Here is a 24,601-nt window from a genome sequence, read left to right as displayed (position 1 = left end):
CATCTCCAAAACTGGAGTAGCTAATGTCAGTTTAGCTTATTGACTGTAATGGACTTTTTTACACCACTGTAACTGACTGCAAAATTTGGCTGTTAGCCATTGTACCACTATGTTGACAGACAGAACAAGTGAAATAAAAGAGAGAGAGAGAGAGAGAGAAGTGGTGGACCTCAGGTGGTTTCAGTTTTGCAAACCAAAGCCATGGGTAGCATGGATCCAAGTCCTATTTTTTTTCTTCCAGGGCTTGGGTAAATGACCTCTCCCAAATCAAAATGGCCTTAAATACAGAGCCATAGATATAAAGGAAAAAGCAGGTCCCTCTTCTGAGGAATGTTTTTTGTTTTCATACTGCATACACTGCTGTGCAATTTGAGTTGATAAGATGTGCTGTACTGACAAGTGCTGTATGACAAAACACATGCGTACGCTATCCAACATGATAAAGACCAAGTGAAAAGTAATGGACACTGCTGTCATTTCTGTGCAAAAAGATAAGCTATGACTATTGTCTCATGGTGAAACATCCTGACTCAGTCATAGAAGCAGCAGCTTGGGCATTCAAAACAGCAATAACAGCAGGGTACAGTAAGACAGATTCTCTCTTTAGTGTCACCCTCCCAAACTCACCTGGTTAACACAACTGAAAGAGGTATTGAAAACACGTATGAGTAGGAAGCATATTGTGTGTGTGAGAGAGGGGCATAGATGAGAATCATACCATGCAATCAATTTCCCACTGACTTCTGTTGCTATTTATATATTAGTTTTCTTGTCAGTGCAATCCTATTATCCTCTTTCCCTCACTGTCTTAATAAAACTAACATACTAAAATATTATACCAGTACCTCCCCTCTGAAACTTTGCTGGGACCATCCACACGGTACTCTTCATATGAAAACATAACAATGGTAAAATATTGTGACCCTGGCAGATCAAGTGCCAGCTCTTGCCAAGGCTTGAGGCCTCAGCTGAACATGGATAGATTCATTACTCGAAACCAGTGTGTTTCATTTGTGTGTTAGTATGGTTAAAATGGTCATTTGACTTAAAACAATATGCTTAGGCTTTATTAAATACTTGTAAATCGCTGCATGCATTAATCTCATATGTTTATCACATGCTATAAGGTATATTTAAGTTCTTGCTCTGTAAGTATAAATATGTTTGCTCTGAAACTGTGAACCCAGTCAGGAGGGATTGCCTCCTCCCCATCAAGAAGGCTTATCAAAACTAAATGGGCCATTGTGGAATATCACGATACAAAGACTTTGTTAATTGCCCCTTACTCCCATGAAGAGGCTATGTGCAAAAGGGCTCATCCTATCAGCTTGAATTCTGGAAGAAGGATATAAAAATAGCTGATAAGAAAATTTTTCATCTTTTTTTGCTGCTTGGACTCTCACAGGGCCAGAACTACGAAACAGAAGCAGAAATCTCCAGGGTCAACCTGGGTTAGCCCTGAAAGACATTCAGAGCTGATAGATTGCTATAACTCTGTCATTTATTAAAACTATAGACTGCAGCTCATTTGTGTGTGTGTGTGTGTGTGTGTATGTGTGTGTGTATATATATATATATATATATATGTAGTTTAACATTGTAATAACTCTCACTTCTTTACAGGATTGGCTACAGATGTTGTCTTTGAGAGATTTAAGGTACAAATTAATCTGGGGTGAGTGACTGGTTTCTTGGAACTGGAAGCAACCTGAATATTTTGTGACTCCGTAGTAAGACTGTTCTAGTGCTTTAGGAGTTCACATTTGTTACTGGATTGGTGAAATCTAATTATAGAGCATACAACATACTTAATGTTTTTCTAGTCTGGCATTCAGAAAGTATGTGTAAGTGCAGTGTAACCTTTGATGAATGGGAACTTGACTCTCTGCTTATGGTTTACTTTAGAGATGGGTCAGAACTCAACTGACTCCTGACTCAATTTTATCTGAATTCCCCTTGAATTTTGTTTGTTTGGATAAAATGGAAACTCCTTCAAATCATATCCCACATAGAGCAAAACAGGAACATAGGACTTGCCAGAGTGGCTTGGACCTGATATCCATCTAGCCTGGTATGCTGTCTCCGACAGCGACCAGCAACAGATGCTTCAGAGGAAGGTGTAAGAATCCTGTAGGAGGCAGCTGTATGATAATCTGCCCCTTCCCCTCCCACTATGTCTCATCTTGATTTCTAATACTTACAGATTGGCTTAAGGCTTGAAGCATGAGGTTTAATATCCCTTCAAAAGCTTTTGTTACAACTCTGGACAATCTTGTTATCCATATAAATGCCCAATCCATATATACAGACTCTTATATAATTTGTATTCAAATGCTATGTAAGTAGATCGTTTTATGTCCTGATTTTATGTGTTCTCATCTACTGGTGTTTCTAGCTCTTAAAGATTTTTTATTTGAATGTTGTCATACCCTCATGTATGTTTCAGACAGAATATGTGTGTTGCCATGTGTTAAACACATTACAGCCCCCACCCCCATAACATATATAAAAATAACATATTCTCTCCATGCATGAATCCCATAGGGGACTTCCATTGGTCCACAGTAGTGGGCCTTCCTGGTTCATCTCTAGATTATTGTTTTAACGGGTAGCTATTAACTTAAAATAGTTTTCTTTTATTTGGCATTGCTCTTTAGTACTCTTCCAGTTTGCTTCCAACACAGTCTGAACATAATTGAATGGCTTCTTTTATTTCTATGTAAAATTGCCTTGTTCACATGCCACCTGAGGATTAGGCAGTGAATTAAAAACAAGCAATTTAGAGAAACGCAAAATACTCCTTTAAGCCCGCCCCCCCCCCCCAAAAGATGATAAATAAAAGATGATAATAAAATATGATAAAAAATTATAAATGAGTTCCTAAATAAACAAATCCCTCTTGCATGGGATTAGTATGGTGTTCTTTCCCCATCCCCTGCTGGCCATATCAACACATGAATTTTGTTACATGTGTATAAATGATCAAATTCAGCCTCCCACAGTGATGAGGACTTGAATTACTTCACATGCAATTTGCCTGGTCATTTGGATTAGAGTTTTATCTTAAACTGCGAGAAGAGTTTAGAACAAGACCATTCCTCCGTGGTTCTTTTACTATTTTTATCTAATCTCTGTGGCTCTCCTATAGCTCTGTTCACCCTAATGGAGCTTATACTAATGAGCGGAGACAGTCACTGGGGAAGTTAATGTTTTGTCTGCCGAAGTCTGTAACTCACTTGCTATTAGTATAGTTAGGTTGGGTTACTTCTTCCTCCTGAGCTCTCTAAGATCCTTTATCTGAAACTCCCCACCCCGCCTCTCATTTTAATGGGATCTCTATCTATATTTCTGTGTAGATTATAAATATGCCCCATAAAACGTAATATTCTTTGCGTGCCTTGTTCTCATGTTTTGCTCCTGCCTCACACTTGCTTTATGTAGCCACTTGTTGAGTAAAGCTAAAAATGGCTCATTCTTGATATCAGTGGGATTTACTCTTTGGAGGAGTGGAGAGTTGGGAGAGAATCAGACCACAGGAGTATTAACATATCTTGCATAGTAGGGATTTCAAGCTATATTGGTTATAGACCTGGTGATAAAATGTTGTGTAGGAAGAAGGACAAGGAGGGTCAGGTAATATCTTTTATCAGACCAACTTCTGTGGTGAGGGAGACAAGCTTTCGAACTTACACAGAGCTCTTCAGGTCTGGGCATCAGGTGAGATGCTGCTGCTTTGGATGATGTATGTCTTGCAACTCCTATGTTGTAGTGACTTTTAAATATCTGTCTAGGACAGTGTTTCTCAACCTTTTAAGTAGCAAGTACCCCCTAACTTCTGAAAATTTTGATAAGTACTCCAACACTCAATATTCCACTCTGAGAAATACAATCTTTTCCCCTTTACCACTGGATGACTGTATTTCTTGTAAAGCAGGAGAGTTCTGAGTTCTGCAGTGCTATGTGGCTGTGGCAGATCACAACCCCCCCCTGCTGTTTATCCTCTCCTTCCTCCTCCCCTTCCTCCATATAGGAGCAAAGGTTAACGGCAGCCAATCATTATGGCCCGATGGCGGGGTCACGTGGTGTTCTCCTCACACAAGTGGGAACTTGTGAGGTATGAGCAGGCAGTAGTGACCCACCAGAGTGGATAGCAGCGCTCCCCATGGCCATCCTCAGGGGGGTGTAGGCCTGGGGCAAATCACACTGTGTGGGCCCCTCTTAAGATTTTTATACTGGTAAAATCTGGGACTGCCATAGTTGTCAATTTCACTGCTCAGCTCGAGCAGGGGTGCGCATACCACAGGTTGAGAAACTATGGTCTAGTTTCCACAGTTTTGGATGGATGTACAATACAATCTCTACCTAGTGCTATGGCCAGTTTAAATCCACCCACCCTAAAGACTAATTTTAATACAGAGAGGGAAGCAATTTGCTGACAAGAAACATTGTAACAGAATGTGCTAATAGCCCACTGTAAGGAAAGGATGTTGGGTTTCGATGCAGCCTAGCAACCGCACTCAGGTCTGCTGCTGTTTTGGAGCACTAGCCTTTGGGATGGGTAATCTAGGCAGCTACCAAACACTAGGGTTGCAGTGCCTTGTGATGGCAATTCAGATGGTGAGTCCTCATATGACCCAGTGAAAGAGGAACCAATGTACTATGTGTGTCACCTCGACTCAGTGCTGCACAAAGATGCCTCCTGAAGGATGGCGACGGACAGCCTGGTTTCTAGATGGAGGTGGATGTCCTAGGACGGGTGGTGGGAAGAGGAGAAGCGAGAGTCAGCGCTAGGTTGAGGGTGCAGGAGGGAAGAGAGGGGAGCAGTGGGTGGGAACGAGCTAGACAGCTTGGGGTCACAGTAAGCAAAAACTGGGCAGGGGAAGGAAAAGAAAGACATGGGCTCTCAGGGAATGTTGTCTGATGGCTAAGGCAGGGGACTGGGAGTCAGGACTTCTCAATTCTAATCCACTTTGCTTTGTGGCCTTGGGCAAGTCGCTTAACCTGTGATTTCCTCTTCAGTGAGACATTTGATACAGTTCCACATGGGAAATGATTAGTTAAATTGGAGAAGACAGGGGTTAATATGAGAACTGAAAGGTGGATAAGGAACTGGTTAAAGGGAAGACTACAGTGGGTCATACTGAAAGGTGAACGGTCAGGCTGGAGGAAGGTTACTAGTGGGGTTCCACAGGGATCAATCTTGGGACTAATCTTATTTAGCATTTTCATCTATGACCTTGGCACAAAAAGTGGGAGTGTGCTAATAAAATTTGCAAATGACACTAAGTTGCCAATATGAAGAAAGACTGGAATACCATACAAGAAGTTCTAGAGGACCTTGAAAACTCGAGTAATAGAAATGGGATGAAATTTAATAGTGCGAAGTGCAAGGTCATGCACCTAGGGACTAACAGCAAGAATTTTTTCTATTAAACTGGGGACATATCACTTGGAAGCAACAGAGGAAGAGAGAGACCTGGGTATATTGGTTGATCACAGGATGACTCTGAGTCACCAAAATAATGTGTCTGCGAAAAAGGCTAGTGCAATCCTAGGATGCATCAGGCGAGGTATTTCCAGTAGAGATAGGGAAGTGTTCTTACTGTTATACAAAGCACTGGTGAGACCTCATCTGGAATAGTGTGTGCAGTTCTGGTCTCTTATGTTTAATAAAGATGAATTCAAACTGGAACAGGTGCAGAGAAGGGCTACTGGGATGATCAGAGGAATGGAGAACCTACCTTACAAGAGGAGACTCAAGAAGCTTGGCTTGTTTAGCTTAACCATGTCTACATCAGAGGGATAAATACCAGGGAGCTAGAGGAGTTATTTAAGTTAAGTGCCAATGCTGACATAAGAACAAATGGATATAAACTGGCCATCAATAAGTTTAGACTTGAAATTAGATGAAGGTTTTTAACAATCAGAGAATGAAGTTCTGGAATAGCCTTCCAAGGAGAGCAATGGGGGAAAAACCTCTAACCTAACATAACCTCTGTAACTTGAGGTCTTTAAATAATAATTTGAGGACTTCAGTAACTCAGCCAGAGGTTATGGGTCTATTACAGGACGGGGGTGGGGGGTGGGGGTGGGGGGTGAGATTCTGTGGCTTGCAATGTGCAGGAGGTCAGACTGGATGATCACAATGGTCCCTTCTGTACTTAGAAGTCCATGAGACTCTGCAACTTTGACTCAAGGAGACTACCTCATGGTATGGGCCCCTGTGTGTGCCATTATCATTGCATGTATTTCTGAGCTGCCCAGCCCACTAGTGTCTGCCTGCTGTTGACCCCAGTATGGTCAACTCCTAGACCTGAGTCCTTCCAAGAACTCTTCATTGAGGGTGTTGAATTCTGGCTTGCCAACGTGTAGCACATGTGGGTCAATATCTGCATCGCAGGTAAATGAACTCTGTGGGAGGTGCTCCTTGCGTACTTTCTGTCTCAGCACAAGGGCTCTGCTCTTAAGAATGTATTTCCAGCTGTACTATTTCAGGACACAGCACCACAAATAGGATTTTGAAGTGTACAGCCAGCATCAAATCCCGGACACCTTTTCATCTCTGGTTATGGGGGGAGGCCTGTGTGAAGAGTGTCTCTTTTCAAGGTGGATAGTGAGAATCTTTGACTTGCTGCCTCTGAGCTGTTTCTGTTCCTGTGTGCTCCTATTGACTTTGAAACAGGTGACTCTGCTTCCCTGGATTTCATAATGCAGCCTGCCTGGGATGGGGCAGGCTGAATTAGCCCTGATATCCCCCCTATTTCTTCCTTAACCAAGGAGCAAGGTTGCTACCCTATAGAAACAAATAAGTGGTAATATTTATGTGTATAGAAACTTTCTTACCAAAGCCTCTCCACCCATTTTAACTACTACATAGAGGAGACAGGTGGTTCTCTGGCTAAAGCCCAGGAGTGGGAGTTGGGTGATTTGGATTTGATTGTTGGCTTTACCTCAAACCCACTCTGTAACTTCGGGCAAATCACATGAGAGGGGATTTTCAAAAGCACCCAAGTGATCTAGGAGCAGAAGTCCTGTTGAAAATCAGTGAGATTTGCACTCCTAAATAATTTAGGAGTTGTGGAAAATCTCATCCTTAATCTCTTAGGCCCAGCTCCACAGAGATATTTAGGCACCTAACTTCCATTGAATACCTTTGAATAGCCTGAATATCTTTGGGAAAGCGAGGCCCAGATCCACAATCTGTAAAATGAAATTGGTACCCATCTCATTGGGGTGTCTGAGGATTAACCTGCTCATTTATGAAGCCATTTGATATCCTCAGATGACAGAGGCTATAGGAGGGCTAAATATACTATAAAGATATGGCTTGGAAACTTGATTCCAACCACCTCAGAACTTGGAGTTGTTCTGGGACTGAATGTTGTGGCTAGGGCCCATCTCAAATTACATATTATTTTTACAGAATTACGTCGCCCACCACTGAAATGCAGCTTTCTCTGGGGCAGAATAATGCAGCTTTTTAACACTGCATACCAGCTTACGGAAGGAGATGAAAAACATCATTTCCCAATAAAAATGCAGGGAGAATTTGGGTAGTCAGGATCTAATTAGTCAATTAGAATTTAACTGAGACATCAGGGCCCAAGTCTCCAGCTGGTGTTAATCAGCATAGCTCTATTGTATTCAATAGCACTGTGCCAATTTACACCAGCTAAGGAAATGGCCTGTGTCTTTGGAAGTTAACAAGTGTGCATTGCTATGTTTGAAAATGTGTATTTAATACAAGAAATGTTACACAGAATTTCAGAGAGAAGCATTTTTTTCCTGCTTGCTTTAAAAATAAAATACAAGTGTGCTCTTTTTTTGTGATACAGATAGCACTGTCACAAACTGTGCTTTGTTCTTCACAGCTGAGATGGAGCATCGGTTGTTTTTCTTAAGTGCTGGAGTTTGCAAAGGGAGACAGACTAGACATATAAAATAAAGTCCCAGGATAGTGTTCACTTTACTAAGTTCCAGGGGGTAGCCGTGTTAGTCTGTATACAGCAAAAACAACGAGAGTCCTTTAGCACTTTAAAGACTAACAAATTTAATTTCTGCAGGCATACGCTTTTGTGGGCTGCAACCCACTTCGTCAGATGCAAGAAATAGAAATCAGATATGGGGTATATATATATACATCCCAGGGCAAGGAACAACAATGGGGAGGGTAGGTGTTAGCATGCTTTGTTGTTGTTGTATTTCCCTTGTTGAATCACAAACACAGATCAGGCAGACCTTGATCTAAATGATGGTTGTTAGAGATTAGGTCTCCGAGGCTTTATTAATTTCAGATATAAAATGGGTTTGATATCTCTGAAGGAGGAAGTATCTCCAAGGACCCTCTGCTTCTCGATCTGAAACATGTTTAAATTCTCTTTCATGCTCTAACTTTGGCCACAAAGAGACTGCAGATACATACTGGATGCCCTTGCCTAGCCTTCCAAATGGTTGATTTCAGTTTCTTTTCGAGTATCCCTTTACGCTGAGTTACAGAGCCTAAATAACAGTCGAGCCTGCTATGTTACAAATTGGGCCCTGAGCAAGAGAGGTATCTGGTGCTGGTTTTTTAGAGCTGGTCTGGATGTTGCACACTGGTAAGGATTTTAGGATTGGGCTCAGAGCGAAAGGAGGAGGGATTCTTCTGCTTGCTATGGATCCCTGTATGTCATTGTGCAAATATGCGGTGATTGTGAAAGCCTCTTAGCCAGCCATGGAGAATTCACTTGGCGCACACGCTAGAAGCTAGATTCACAAGGCTTATGCACCTAACTCCAGGACAGGGTTCATGTTTGTGAATCCTGAGTGGAGTGAGGTGCTTCCCTCTAGCTTGGACTTAAGGCACATCTACACTGCTGCTAGGAGGGTGCTTTCAAGCTTGGGTAGACAGGCACTGTGACGGGGTGTGCCAGCACTGCACTGGTCTGGCAGGAGTTAACTCTACTCTGTGGGCCGAAGAGGCCACACCCCCTCAGCTCTGCTGGGCATGCTCTAAACTGCAGCCTCAGTATAAAAGGGAGCAGCCCAGCTCAATACAACTAGAACAAGCCTTCCCCACTGTACAGTCAGCTCATTCAGGGAGAACAAGTGTGATGAGCCATCACATCGTCACCATCCCCAGCCAGAAGGTGCGGGACAACCACTGTCCACTCCCCAAGAAGATGTGGGAGGTTGTACAGAAGGAGTTGGATATGATTCTGGCCCTGGGAGTAGTCGAGGAATCCAGAGTGAGTGGTGAAGATCAATAGGTTTGTATCGACTTCAGGAAGGTGAATACCTTCTCACAGTTCAACGCATACCTGATGCCCTGGGTGGACGAACTCCTCAAGCAGCTGAGTGGCACGGAGTCCATCTCTGTTAGACTTAACCAAGCGGTACTGGCAGATACCCGTGACTTTGGCCTCCCGCGAGACGACGGCCTTCCTCATGCCATTTGGCTTATACTTGTTCACCATGATGCCTTTCAGGCTATAAGGGGCTGTGGCCACTTTTCAACGGCTCATGAACGAGATATTGCAACCCCATAACCAGTATGCTGCCACATACATTCACAATAACCTCTTTTACAGCATCAGCTGGGAGGAACATCTCTGGCACCTCACTAATGTACTGCAAGCCCTGGGGGACGAGGGCCTACCTGCGAATCCCGCCAAGTGTCACGTGGACCAATGGGAGGTGACTTATCTTGGCTACACGGTAGGCAAGGGAAAGCTATGACCCTTGGTAGACAATGTGTAGGCCCTATGAGACTACCAAACCCCCACAACCAAGAGACAGGTACGGCAGTTCCTCAGGTTGGCTGGCTATTATTGCTGCTTCATGTCCAAATGGGCGGTATTATTTGTTAGGAAACACCTTTCACTTGGTGACTGACCATGTGTCCCCTCCGGTGGATTAACAACATGAAGGAAATCAGTGCCCGAATCATGCGGTGGTACCTCTCCCTCCAGCCGTATGCATTCTGCATACTACATTGGCCAGGGAAGGCCCGTGTAAACACAGATTTCTCCCAAGTGGGAGGAGGAGAAGAAGAGGAATGAGCACCGCTGTCAACCACCGTCTTAAGCGGGAGAATGTATGATAAGGTGTACCAGCCCTGCTCTGGTCTAGCAGGGATTAACTCCATTTTGTGGGCCAAAGAGGCCATGCCCCCTCGACTCTACTGGGCATGCTCCAGCTGGAGCCTCAGTACAAAAAGGAGCAGCCCAGCTCAGTCAGGACTTACCACCGAGAAGTTAGGACGCACCTTGCTGGGTCATGCTCAGGAGCTGCCGGAGCCCCAGGCTGCAGAGCCAGAGATGCCAAAGCCCAGACAGACGCCCAGCTGCCCGAGGGAGCCTAAGGGGGACCTGAGTTGCTAGAAGTCTCATAAGCTGCTGACCCAGAAGCCCGGAGGAGCTACGGACAGTGACACTAGAGAACTGGGTAGGAAGTGACCTACCGGGTAGCAAGTGACCCTAGGCCACACTGCCCTGCATGGGAAGGCTGCCCATTGGCTCCGGCCACTAGGCAATGCTGCCCTACACGGAAGGGCTACCTTATCAACTCTGGCCATTAGGTCCCACAGCCCTGCGACAGGCATGCACTACTTCTGCTCTAGCTAGTGTACTAAAAATAGCAGTATAACCGGGGTTAGCAATGGCAGTGGCTTGAGCTAGCTGCCTGAGTACAAACCACCTGACCCTGTGGGTATGTACTCAGGAGGTTGAGATTTTAAGGTTTATATTTTCAAGTTTTTTGCTGTAGCCATGATGGGTAAGAACTTATTTTATATTTTAAAATGAAACCCAATTTAATCACATGACTCCAGGAGCTGGGTCTTTGAAAAAAAAGTCAAATACTGCAAGAGTTGGCATTATTGATCGCATCCCAAAACCATGGAATAAAGAATATCTTAGCAATAAAAATATACACCTGAAACCAGATTGTAAAGTACATTTTGTATTGTTTTACATGGACTAATGATTTCAACAAATATTATTTTTCTCATTTGTTTCTGGTTAGTAGTAGCAGTGACACAACAGTTAAGGAATATCATCCCCAAACTTTCTCTGTCTTTAGCGGAGGCTACATTGGAAACCTGGAGTTTGTTTGATCTGCCTCATTTTTTTCTAATATTTGTCATTTGCTTTGGCCAGAAGATTGCAGGGGGGATGCTGTTACTGATCCCTGAGGAGTTTGTTTTTTCCTACAACTCCTTTTATACCAGTGGGAGTTATTTATACATACTGAGGAGATTAGTTAATGAGCTGCAGTGCAAAATCCAGCGGGGTTTTCTCTCCCATGACTATAATAATACCATGTGCTCTTGTGATTTCAAAGGCCCAGATCTTCAAGGGTATATAGGCTCCTAATTTCCACTGCAATCAATGGGAGTTAGTTTCCTAAATACCTTAGAGTATCTGAGCTGAAATCCCTTACAGACATTATTTAATTAAGCCTCACAACACCCCAGTGGGGAAGGTAAATATTATCCTTGCTTCACAGATGGGAAAGCTGAGGCACTGTCCATTCGAGAGGTGGAGAACTGAGGCAGTGGGAAATGAAGCAACTTGCCCACGGTTGTGGTAGTGACAGCTAGCAAGGTATAGTATGGTAGTGTTAGAATGAGTCACTGAGTATGTCCCCATTATGTCCAGTGGAGTTATTGCTTATTGTGTAGTAACTATGCCAATCCTTGCACAACAGCTGTACTCTAATTGAAGCCTGTCTTAGGTAAATTTTTGGGTTTGGTGTTTTTGCTCTGAGTAAGTGGTGTGTGTTTGGAATGGTGTCTATGAATTACTCATGCAACCACAGTACAGCACATCAACTCTTGGCTAGATCTTCAAACCAACCGCACGACATCAGTGTTACTTTGACCCAGACTCATGTAGCTATTTGAGGGGTTTGTGTCAGAGGCACAAAAAACCTGGAAATTAGAGATGGAAAAGACCTATGAGATCATATCTTCCGCCCCCATCCCAGTGCAGGATTGTTCCCTGCATAATATTCTCCATTGCCTTGTCCAAAGTAGCCAGAAATGACTCAAGTAATTTCATTCATTTGCTCCTGATCTTTAGCCTAAAGTTTCCTTTTGCTCCGTGCCATTCCCTTACTCCTATTTCGGTCCTGCTGAACAATTCCTTATCCTACTTGGTATTCCCACCCTGCAAAGAGAAGCTGCAGTGGTGAGGGGACAGGGCACAATTGCAGTCGCTGCAGTCAGGAGCCTGCACCCTTGTACCACCCTCTGAGGCCCAATCCACTCCAAAGGGTTAGGAGATGAGACCATGGCTGTGCCCCCATGTGATGATGGGGTGCTCCTCCACCACCACCCCGAGGGGTTAAAATGGCTCAGAATGGATTACACCTGGGTGAGGGTGACAGGACAGGTTACACCTGGGTGAGGTGTAGGCTGGCTATACAGTCCTAATCGAACCTGAAGCCCAGCTGAGCAGGAAGAGGAGGGGCTTGTGTAAAGCCAGGAAGGGACTGCAGGAAAGGAGAGAGTTGGCAGTTGCTCTAAGGTTTGAGAGCATAGATGGCGGGTATAATAGGTGAGGGGAGGTTAAGCCTCCCTGAACAGCTGCCACTGGTAGCTCCTGCTCCATCCCTGCTGTGCCCCAGCTTTGTTCCCACTTGGCCCCCTCCTCCAAGGCCTGTCCCCCCCTCCACTTGTGCCTCTTTGCCCTCTCCCTCGAGAGGTGCAAGCAACGGGCAGGAGGGGTCGAAGAGGTGCAAGTGATGGGCGGGGGATGGGGCTGAGCTGGGCTTGAGGTGGAACATGGGGGGGGTTTGGGGAATGGGGCTAAAGGGGAGCGAGGTTGGAGCATGGGCAGGGCCTTGGGGGAGGGGGTGAAGCAGGAGAAGGGCCTGGGGTGGAGAAGGGGGTGGGGCCTCAGGGAGGGGCGGAGCAGTGGGTGGGGCCATAGTTCGAGCGCTGGTGGCCCTGAAAGGCAGGAATCACGTGCTGCCCATGATTGAGAGAAAGGAGTAGGGAGAACAGCAGCAAGGGTGAGACCGCAGGGACCTTACTTGCTAATTGGAGGGTCTCTAAACTGGACCCTTGTGTAGCGTGCGGTCCTGGGTTCCCCTACCAGCCACTGGGTTTGTGGCATGGACAGGGTGGTGCATTTTGAAGACTGCCAGAGGCGATTTGTAGAGAGACTTTTGATACCCTGAAAGAGGGGAAATTATAGTGACTTGGTCGGAGGGGCCAAGCCACAAAGAGGAAGCACGGTTGCTTGTGGGGCTCCAGGGAGCTTGCTGAGTGAGAGATTGGGACCTAGGGCCTGAGAAACTGCAGGAGGAGGTGTCAAACCTGTGGTGAGTTAATCTCCCAATGAACCACAAGCAGGGGTCACCATGGTAAGTGGAGCAAACCCCGGGATACCCTTTGTGCTGCCTATACTGTGGAGCTGGATGGGCATACTGGGGTGCAGGCTGCATTGCCCTAAGGGTGTGGTGCAGTGTGTGCATTCCCCCGTGTGCCGGGATGTGCCAGGAAGGTTTGTGCCTCCTGCAGTATAATCCTGCCTAGAGGCCCCTCTTCCCTAAACTGGGCCTGCATTAATCAGATGTTCAGTTCCTGAGAGGTCAGTGAGAAGAGGAGGGTGTACATCTTGAGAAGCAAACTGCAGCATGCCAAGGGCACAGCCTTTTGATTTGCTTCCCAGGCTGGCGATCAGCTGATTCGTTGAAGCAAGAGGCTAAGCACAAGATGCAGAGATCTGGACTGATGTCCCAGTTCTGTTCCCATCAAAGTAAATGGCAAAACGCCCCTTGTCTTCAGTGGGAGCAGGCTTCAGGCTCTAAGTGTAATATGCACCTGATGAATGAGAGGCAGATTAGAGCGTTCTCATTTGGCTGAGTGTTCCTGTTCCTACATATTAAAGTGTCTTTAACCCATGCAGGAACAGCAGACTTAAAATGGAAAAGCTAAATTTAATCATGTGAAAGGCCCAACCTCCAGTCCAATGGACCTGTCAGGATTTAATAACAGCTGAGTAGTCCTACTCGGTGCTTACACTATCCTTTCCATCCAAGTATCGCAACGCACTTTGTAAAGATAAATTAACGTAGGCCTCCTGAAGGCCCTGTGCCGTGGGTAAGCAGTATTACCCTTGCACCTCTGGGACAGCTGAAGAACTGGGAGGCTAGGGCTGACATTTTCAAAAGTATCCATTTGTTTTTGGGTGCCTCAGTTTTGGTGCACAATCTGAGACACCAAGGTGTTGCAAACCAGGCATGCCAAATTGGAATAGGGCCTTAGCCACACCCTTGAGCCACCTGGTCATGCACCTCTCTACACTCAGGTATGAAATTCACTCTTGTGTAGAGGATCCACTCATGACCCAGTCTACCACTTAACTCTTCAACACAGGGCTTAAGTGGTGCCTGGTACATTGAGCAGACTCCTCTACGCAGGGGTGAATTTTACCAAAGCGCTAGCTGCAGCTAAGTGACTGCTTTCTGTGCAAGTGAGCTAGGGATCAGATGATGCTTTCACAGCTTGGTACTATATTTCCTAAACCTTCCTTCTACCCAGGCCTCCATTGTAGAGTTCTGCAAAGAACATTCAAAAATACAATTTAAAAATACTTAAACACCAACAAACCATAATCCTTTTCTCATAATTAACACACAATAATTGACAATGGTATTTTTATCACAAAATTGAATTGTTTAGGAAAAAACAACATTATTTTATTAGAAACATTGTAAAAGGAAATAATTTCTCACTGCAGGGTTCAGACCCTGCATGCCAAGTTCCAGATTGCAGCCAATTTGTACAGCTGTTCTAACCCTATGACACTGGCAGTGTAAATGGAAACCCTGAGACTCTTAGTTCCGGCAGTACTAGTGGATGCCACTACAATTTTTTCACCAGTTCTTAATAGGAGCCAGTTCTTACTTGAGACAGTGTTCCTATAGGTGATAATTACGGTGAAATTAACTCCAGAGCAAAGGGAAAACTACAGAGTCCTGAGCACTGTGGGAGCCAGCTTCAGGGCCTTGTGAACTTCTAAATGGGTAGCTTTCATCCTGCTAGCATTGAGCACTGATAATAAAACCTGAGTTTCTGAGCCCAGATTTTGTGAGACCAATAACCCTTTTAGATTAACACGGAGAATCCTCTTCCTTCTCTGGGTACTGGAGAGGGACATATAGTTTCAAAGTGAAATCACACAAACCAGCCATTTCAGCCAAATTTTCAGGTTAGTTGAAGCCTGAACCTCAGAGGTTGTGGATTCCCAGTAGATGATAGCAAATGGAGTCTGTTTCTATGGTTCTTTCTCAGCCAGTGGGAGTTTTGCCTGAGAGCAGGCCCCACGTGAAGTGAAGCCACTAAGTTTTGCCCAACTTCAGTCCATTCCCCACCTTCCAGTAGGGTCCTTACTCAGTAGGGAGCAGGGGCCCTCCTTGGTCCCAGCAAACAAAGAGTTAACTCCAGCTCTCTCCCTTATACAGGTACTCAGGGGAAGGCCTGCAAGAGTGAGTGCTTGGTAGACAGGGAGGGGGGAAATCTTCGGACAGGCCAGCCTCTCTTCTCCACACTCTTTGCGGTGTGTATTCCGGTGTGCTATTTCCTGTGCCTGGAAGAACTTTCTGTGTGTCCCTTCACCAAGCCCCAAGTGTCCTCCTTCCAATCCATCCATAAAGCCCCCTTACACTAGAAATACTTCTTCTCTCTCCTGCTCCCCATTAATCTCACCACACTCTTCCTTTCCTAAACTCCTCCCTCCCACCCTCTGCCCATGTCTTTAATTTGCCCTGTTTTGTAAACTCCTTTGGGCAAGGTGTATGTCTGTGAAGCACCTTGTAAATGTATGGTGCCTTACATGTGATATTTTCCCCCACAATCATCATATTAATGCTGAGGTCCCCAAACTCTGGGAGGAACTTCAAGGGGTGGGAAGGAGGACACACAACAGGGCCTGGGCCAGCCCTCATGTGGGGCAGGGAGGAAGTGCCCCGCTCTGCCCCCATCTCCATTCCAGCTCTGCCCTGAACCATAGCCCTGGCTCCCGGCCCTGGGGCTGCAGCTCTGTCCCCGGCTCCCGACTGCAGCTCCCATGGGAGCACGGACCAGGTAAGGGGGGGTCACAACCCTGAAAGCTTGGGGACCACTGTATTAAAGAGTGGTAGCTCAAAAATATAACCCACTGTCCAAGTTTCACCTATCAGTTCACAGTGTCTGCCTGAGTCTTTCTAGTAAAATGAGGACTTTCCTGTTTACATAGGAATATAAGCCACAGTGTCGCCAGAGTCTGTGACCCTACAATAATAAGTCCTGGCACAGCATCATGCACACAAGCAATCCTGCTCTTCTGAGTCATAGAATAAGCAATGCCATAGTATACAGGTTACACTTTTGCTCTGCCTTGACATCCTTTCTCTATCCATTTCTTGTCACTTACTAACGCTGCCTTTATCAGTCTCAACCTAGCTGTGTCCCTAGCTGCAGGTTTTGCTCTTTGAGCATCAGCTACTTTTTTGCTTTGCACTTTTATGTCAGCTCACTGAGGCATGGTTCATTTGTCTTATTATTCTATCAAGAGGACAAAGGATAGGCTATCAGCGGGTCTGGGGATTTGGAGATTGAGCCTTTCACATCCAGATCATTAACTGTGACCCAGGTCAATACTGGACAAAAGCTGTTACAACCTGATGGCCTTTGTGAAACAATTTGGAGGTCATAGCTAAGTTCTTAGTAGACAGGTTTCAATGTTGCAAACAAGCCACCCTTGGAATTGGCGTTCTGGTCAGAAGAAGGCCATATGGGATAAGTTTACACTGCTGCTACTCATGATGTGTCTCTTCTGAGGATAAACAGAAGGCTTCATTTTGCAATGCTGCCATTCTGACATCTTTCAGTAGCAGTGAAATTCACTTGTTTAAAAAATTGACTGACCTTTCCCCTGCAAAAAAAAGTACAGAGTTTTCTGGGGGCGAGACCCTCTGAATATGGTGTGGATAGTCGGTTTGCAGAATGCTGACAATCTTTGTTAGGAATTTATCATTTGAGGCCAAATCCTGGTTTCCTTGCTTTTGCAAAATTCAGTGATATTAACTGCAATGGACCTCTTGCATGAGTAAAGTGAGCAGGTTTTAACCATTGCTAGTTCTCTGACTGATATTATATTCATCTAGCACTCACAGAGCAAGTGTTAGTCTCCATTCCAAAATTCATACATAACAAAGAGGCAGAATCTCTACTTCAGTCTCAATCTCAATGTGATCTCAACTATTGAGCTGCTCCAATACTATAATTGCAGGGTAATGGGGAACGGGTTTGATATACTGGGCTCACAAATACATCATTGTTAATTATTTGTTATTACAGTTGTTTCTGGAGGTTCTACTGACAGTAGGGCCTCCCTCCCTTGTGCTGCATGCTGTACACATAGTGAGAGACAACCCCTGCCTCGAAGTGCCTCCAATTTAGACAAGAAATACTCAGGGTGGGAGGGAGATGATAAGAACAGAAGAGAGAGACTTGCCCATGGTCAGACATCTGCATACAGTATTGCTGTGCATAGAAGCCAAGTCTTCCAAGTCCTAGTCTCAGGCCCTATCACAATGCATCTCCAAATAGATGTGAGGAGCTCCCACTGCCATGAGTTGTGTGCATGTATTGAAGGGCAGAATGTGGCCTATAACATATATGTTGATGATCTACTGGAGGGAGGATATATTACACCCAAGCAGTGTTGATTTTTGTTTTGTTTTTGTTTTTAACCTAAAAGAAAAATCTGTTTTGGACTAATTTGGGGGGAAAATCTCCTTAATCCCCCGCCATTATTCTCCCTTTCCTTTGAATTTCAGCAAGCTGTTTTCTGTCAGCAAGTGCTCTTTTCAGCATAATATAGCATTACTGAAAAAAGACCAAACACTCCCATCGTAGCTCTGAGTTGCAAACACATGGTTTTCTTTGGAAACCTACCAAGAACATTTCTTGTCTGTGCAGACTTGTTCCCTCTCTGAGGGCTTTACACTTAGTAGAACATTGAATCTCGCTTGCACTCTGCAAAAACGGAACAAGACCAAACACTCTAGTATTTAGTTGGGTGGGGTCGCTGCTTGGTGGAAAGAATGCTGGAAGACTGGCAACTATTGTGGGAGTGAGGGGGAAGCTCTTGACTCCCTGACCAGACTGAGACCATTTTTTTCCGCAGTCCTCTAGATACTTAGCACCAATAACTCTTTTGGTCAGTAAATTCCAGTCATGTAAAGCAGGTCAGAATTTGGCCCTTAATCTTGAGGACATGCAGTCATTCTTGAGCAAAAGTGTTCTGGGTGACCAGCTGGGGTTGAACTGGGATCTCCAGCACTAAAAAGCATGAAGCTCGAGCAAAACAGCCAGACTCTCTAGCTAAGACCTGTAAGAGACTCACATACTATGTGGATTGGGCACAGAGGTGGACATATACTCTGTAGTCAGAGGTCCTCAAACAGTGGGACACGCTCCCCAGGGTACACAGAGGAACGTTCAGAGAAGCTTGGGCCAGCTCCCGTGGGAGGTGGAGAGGAAGCCCCACCCAGCCCTGTTCTGCCCTCATGTGCTCTGGCCTTGCCCTCAGCTGGCCGGGGCCCCAGCTTGGTGCGCCCTTCATGTCCACAGCCTGGTTCCTGGCCCTGGGTCCCTGTTCATGGCCCAGGGCTGCAGCTTTGGCCCCCAGCGCAGCCCCAGCTGCAGCTTGGGCCCCAGCTCCTGGTCCTGGTTGCAGACCCCAACCGCAGCTCTGGCTCTGCTCCCAGGGGGGCACGGACCAAGTGGGGAGGGGAGTGACCAAAACGTTTGGGGACCACTGCTCTAAGCAGTGGGTTACACTTCCAATATAATCCTTTGTTGCCATTTTGTACTCTGGCAATTTTTCATACACTAGTTTGCATGATTAAGGAAATAATTATTCCTGTCCTCTGTGCTGTAAACTTGCAGAGGAAAAGGGAAATGAGAGCCCTGATTTGTGATCAGGTGCTGTGATGGGATTTACAGCCCCCCCAAACCAGAGCAAGGCATGGAGCAATACTGCTGGGCCAGGGAGGCACCACCCCTCAACAGTTGTGCATGGCATGCTTCAGGTGGAGGGTCCATTTAAAAAGGGCCCTGGTAGTCCAGTGAGAAGGAGATGGAGTTACAGGCTGTGCTAGGAGCTGAAGCTGACCCCTGTAGCTGTGAGTGGAGCAACTGCAGCCTTGGTAAGGCAACTCCAGGAGCTGTAATTCATATTCTCCTCTCCCTCCACCCCCACCACTTGGAGCTGAGAATCCATGAGAGGCCCTGAAGAATGGGATGTTGTCCTCTGGCCGATGAAGCAAATGCTACTAATTCTGTGACCATGCTCCCAAGGGAGGAGCCATAGCCTGGTAGGAAGTGGCCTGCAGGAGTGTAACTTGGAGTGGACCAACGAGTGGTCTGGACACTGAAATACCTGCCCCTTTAGAGCCCTGGGTTGGCATTTGGTGGAGTGGGAAGGCCTGGGTCCCCTTTCCTGGGTGCCCCCTCTTCTCCCCTTAGTGTTCTGTCACGATAGAGGGGAAAGGAAGCAGGGGAGACTGAGGCCAGCCGTATATGACCCGGGAGGGTCTCCTCCAGGACAGGCAGACTGAAAAGAACTGTGAAGCCACTGCCTGACCACTAGGCTAGCTGGCCATCGGATTGACCTGCTGCAGGTGCCAACAAGATGGTATTGCTGCCGCAGAAGAGAGGTGGCATTTGCAGCACTAGCGTGTCTGTCTAAACCAGTGTTTCTCAATTAAATTTGGCCACGGAACCCTTTTGAACTCCATAAATAATTGCGGAACCCCCCCAAACTCTTAACAGTATTTTTACATATGGGGCCAAAAAAAAAGTCGAAATAAGCAAATTATATACAAACAACTAGGTCAGCGTTTCTCAATTAAATTTCCCCACGGAACCCTTTAGGCTCCGCAGGGAAATTACACTCATACTTGATACCCTCTGCCAAAAAATCCAGGAAATCTTCCCTTTTTCAGCGGCGCGACGAACAGCTGCTCTCGGCAGCATGATGTCACTTTCTCGCGGAACCCTAACAGTGTTCCCGCGGAACCCCAGGGTTCCGCGGAACACCAATTGAGAAACACTGCTCTAAACCCATTTGTGGCTGGCATCTGGGACAGCTGGCATCTGTGACATCCCAGCTGGCATCTGGGACAGCTGGTAGTGTACTGTGTTAACACATGAGTGTAAGCATAGGAAGCCAAGCAAGCATGAGTTTTGCATCCAAAGTGAGTATTAAATCAAGATGACTGTGCTGTGCATGTGTCCAGGAGCCAGAGATAGGTATTAACATTGTCTTGCCTTCTTTTGCTACATTTTTTTTAAATCGGGGTGTGTGTGTTGGGGAGAGGGGGTCTAGTCTGTCTACACGGGATAGACTTGCTAATCAAAGATGGGAGGGTCAACATGTGGTTAAGATACAACTATGGGACTCATGAGTCTTGAGTACTATTCTTGGATTTGTTGGAGACTCCCTCTGTGCCATTCTCCAAGCCACGTCTGCTCCATGCCTCAGTTTCTCCATGAGTGAAATAATATCCACTTACCTCAGTGGGATATTACAGGACATAATGAATTGGTGACTAATGGGTTTTGAGAACCTCAGTTGGAAGTATAGTTATAAGAGGCCTTTTGCAGAGAGCTTATGATTCTAGTTAGAAAACTGTTGTGGGGGGACTGGGTTTCTGTTTAGGTCAGAAAGGTTGGAAGCTATTTTAGCTTCTGGACTCCTTCGGCTTCAACGATGCAAGCCCAAGTAGCTGACAATTTAGGCCCTTGTATTTTTGAACAAGTGGCTAAAAGTCTTCGGGTCAGGTTCTGCCACCCTTTTGTTGCAATCAGTAAGATTATGAGCACAGTAAGACACTGTTCAACATGAGGAAAGCTGGCAGAATCAGACTCTCTGTGTGAGATTTTTTTTGTCTGTCTCCTAACCATAATGAAGGACAAAATAATTCCTTTTCACAGGCTTCAGGAAGGGCTTCCTTTCACAGGAAAGTCTCACATTTTTCTAGTTTGAAGCTTTTTACTCTAAAAGAAAATAAACTTCTCAAGACTTAGATATGTAAAGTTCATCAGTGTTAGCACTGCTGAATAAACCTATTATTCTGTTTCAAGGTTGCAGTTCATCACAAGGAATACATGTCTACGATGACTAATTTTCCTGGCTCTTTAATCTAAGAGTTCCCCGTCGGATAAACAGAATAAGAATAAAGGCAGTAGTTCAGAATTGTCAAGGTGAAAGAAAAGAAAATATCCATATGCTGCACTATGTGACATTCAGAAATGTGCCAACTTTTCCTAAAATAGATAAGGTTCCCTCTCTAGCTGCAGCATTCCAATATACTTACTATACGAAGTATCTTAAATGCTACAAATAGAGAGGAAGCATGACCTAGTGATCAAACTACTAGCCAGAGATTTAAGAAACCCAGGTTCCATCTCCCAGCTCTATCAGGCTTCCCGTCTGACCACAGTCTCTTAGGGCTTCAATTCCCTATCTGTAGAATGGGGCTAATAGCTCATTCAAGCTGTCAGGCATGTTGTGAAGACAAAAACATTAAATATTGTGAAGCTCAGATATTAGGGTGATGGGGGCAAGGGATACACACCATCTACAGAAATATTGTGGTCACCTCACTGCAAATATTTAGGTGTCTAAGGCAACTGGCAAGTTCCTTAGATGGTTCCGCCCAAAAGAGCTCATAAGCCAAGTACAAAACAAGAGACAACAGATGCAGACAAATATGGGGGAAAGGAAGAATATAAGGAAGTCTTTTGGAAATTCTTTTGTAGAATATCTCTCACTGAAAATTAATTAATCACAAAAGGGTTGTCTCATTACCAACTTGAATGAATTATTTTTGCTAGTAGAGAAATGTGTATTTAAAACTCTAAATGCTCTCGTTGCAATGAATAATCATCTACTGAAAATTGAAAGCACACAGAAATTATTCAGAAAGAACCTTCGGACATCATCTGTCTTTCTAAAAACGCTTGTCTGAGTGTCTTAGGAAGAATATTATTGCAGCAAAGATTTTGGCCATTTGAAATATTTTTCAGTATTCACTTTGATGTATTCTTGCTATAATTTTTTCTCTCTGGGTCTCTGAACAGATGAAAGATTTATAGAGGTTTTTAAACTGGAATGGTTTTCAGGAGGAAATTGATTTCCTTGCCACCACGGGTTCAGTTTAATTTTTGTGTTACTCATGACATAATGAGAAATATGGGAAGAGGCAATAGCATGGAATGCAGACTGCATTTTAGAAGCTATGGGTCAACAAGGAACATTGCTTGTATATTCAAGAACCATAACCATATATATAATGGAGATCAAACTTAAGGAGTGAGCTGACTGCTAATGATGCATCAAGGGAAATTGATAGATATATTTGTAGCCATCTATAAATCTGTGTGCTCTTGTTACTTAATGACTGAGAACTAGGGGTTTATTAATTTCTTAGGGCTGTAAGGTACCCTACCCTGTGGGATGTGTGCATGTGTGTTTTTAAAGGCAAGTAAGTAGCAAAACTCTTCAGCTTTATATTTGAAAAATCTGTTACGGAAATTGCAATATAGCATACTCCCAAAAAGGTGAAATTCACCTCTGTGCAGAAGTATATTCAAGGCCCATGCATCCTTAGACTTGAGGGGGAATTAAGAGATGAATAGTCCTTGTGTTGGTACTTTGCATAGGGGTGAAATTCAACTAGCAGTGCACAAAAATGTCTAGTTGTTCTTCCCATGGAGATGGTTGCAAAAAACATATATAGGCTGGATTACAGGAGATCCTTAGAAGGACCCATCTACAGGAGCAGCCCTAGGCATTTTGCAGCCCAGGGAGGAAAATATTTTGGCACCTCCCTACCAATGGCTAAGCAAAAAAACCCCCCAAAAAACAACAACCCCTAAGTCCCTCACAATATTGGCTAGCCAAAGCTGTCTGGAAGCTGGCACCCAGAGTGACTGTCCTGATCTCCCACCCCTAGAAATGACTCTGCCCATGTATGTGTGATGACGGCCTTCTTCGCTGATTAAACCAGGGACCTCTACAGCCAAAAGCATGAGCTGCTACAGCTTGCATTAATGAGTCAAGGCTTTGTAATTAGGGGTTGTAGAATCGTAGGACTGGAAGGGACCTTGAGAGGTCATCTAATTCAGTTGCCTGCACTTATGGCAGGACTAAGTATTATCTAGACCATTCCTGACAGGTGTTTGCCTAACCTGCTTTTAAAAACCTCCAATGATGGAGATGCCACAACCTCCCTAGGCAATTTATTCCAGTGCTTAACTACCCTGACAACTAGGAAGCTTTTCCTAATGTCCAACCTAAATCGCCCTTGTAACCACCCCCATCTTCTGTGGGTCTGCACAAAGGAGGCCCTGCCACAAATGCTCACCGATGGGTTACAGATGCATGGTCTGGAAACTGCGGAGCGAGATAAATTGATGTAGCGCAGCCTGCATTGAGGAGTGATTTTCAACCTTTTCTCATTTGCAGACCCCTAAAAAGTTTCAAATGGAGGTGTGGATCGCTTTGGAAATCTTGGACATAGTCTGCAGACCCCCAGGAGTCTGGACCACAGATTGAAAACCACTGGCATAGAGCCAACCTCCTCTGGGGCCTAATCCAATTATCCCTGAGGTCAGTGGGACGGCGTCCATTGACTCTGGTGGTAGTTGGATCTAGCCTGTTAGTTGGTGCACATGTGCCTGTTCCTCTTTCCGCCCCCAGTGCCACAAACGCACCTAGCAGTTACATGGCCTGAAGACTGGAAGTTATAGTGCTGGAGAAAGCCCTTTGCCCTTTCATCTGTGGTAAACTTTCCTGGTATTGCGCCTTCACCTTCTGCAGAGTCTAAGCTACTACTTAAAAAGAAGAATTCCTAGCATTCAGTTGAGTTGTGTGAAAAAAACAAACAAAGCCACAAAACCCCTTCCAAATAAAAAATTAGTGTTAACAACTGCCTTCATGAGCTTCAGTTCATTTGCTGTTAGTCTGAGCTTTTTCCAAGCTGCTGCAGTGTGAAAACTTTGGCTCGTTTTACCCTCAGCTAAATCCACTGACAGTAGCCTTGCAGGCAAGCATGGTACTTCATTCTCTGAGCAGATGGGATGCTATGACAACTCAAGTGGATGCTATTATGAGTAACCAGCCTGACCAACAGCTGAAGCAAACAATTAGTCAAAGAAAATAATAGCAAGAGGAATATATAAAGAGCCCAGTCCTGCAGCCCTTCCTCATCTGAGAAATCATATCTCTGCCTAAGCACAGATCAGATCCTCATACATACCCTTGAAATCAAGAAGAAGAGTCACTGAATAAGGGCTGCAGGCTCAGGTCCTATTCATTCATTCCTGCCATTGCAATCACTTGGTGCAAATTAGCTTTTTTTATTTAAGAAAAGTCAAATTTTGTAACAAAAAGCACTTTTCATTTTTCCAATTTTATATGCAACTGTGCACCACCAACATAATACAGACAAGGGAGTCCCCCTTCTCCACACTGTAATCAATGTGTCCAGAAAAATAGATACGTAAAAAATGGAGGGAATTAGATACAAATCAGCGGTTTAGAAACACTGGTGGTAG

General features: G+C 45.0%; 1 protein-coding gene across 1 annotated transcript in view; it reads left to right on the top strand.

Moving 5' to 3' along the window:
* The window catches only part of CAMK1D (calcium/calmodulin dependent protein kinase ID), a 298,770-nt gene that overhangs the window by 28,830 nt on the left and 245,339 nt on the right, over positions 1–24,601 (top strand). The gene's annotated exons all lie outside the window — the stretch shown is intronic.

This window comes from Emydura macquarii, unplaced genomic scaffold (genome assembly GCF_026122565.2).
Source record: "Emydura macquarii macquarii isolate MOO-44397 ecotype Brisbane River unplaced genomic scaffold, CSIRO-AGI_Emac_v2 contig_3470, whole genome shotgun sequence".
NCBI classification, from domain to species: Eukaryota; Metazoa; Chordata; order Testudines; family Chelidae; genus Emydura; species Emydura macquarii.
Note: the sequence above shows the minus strand (reverse complement) of the source record. Positions and strands in the feature narration are given on the sequence as shown.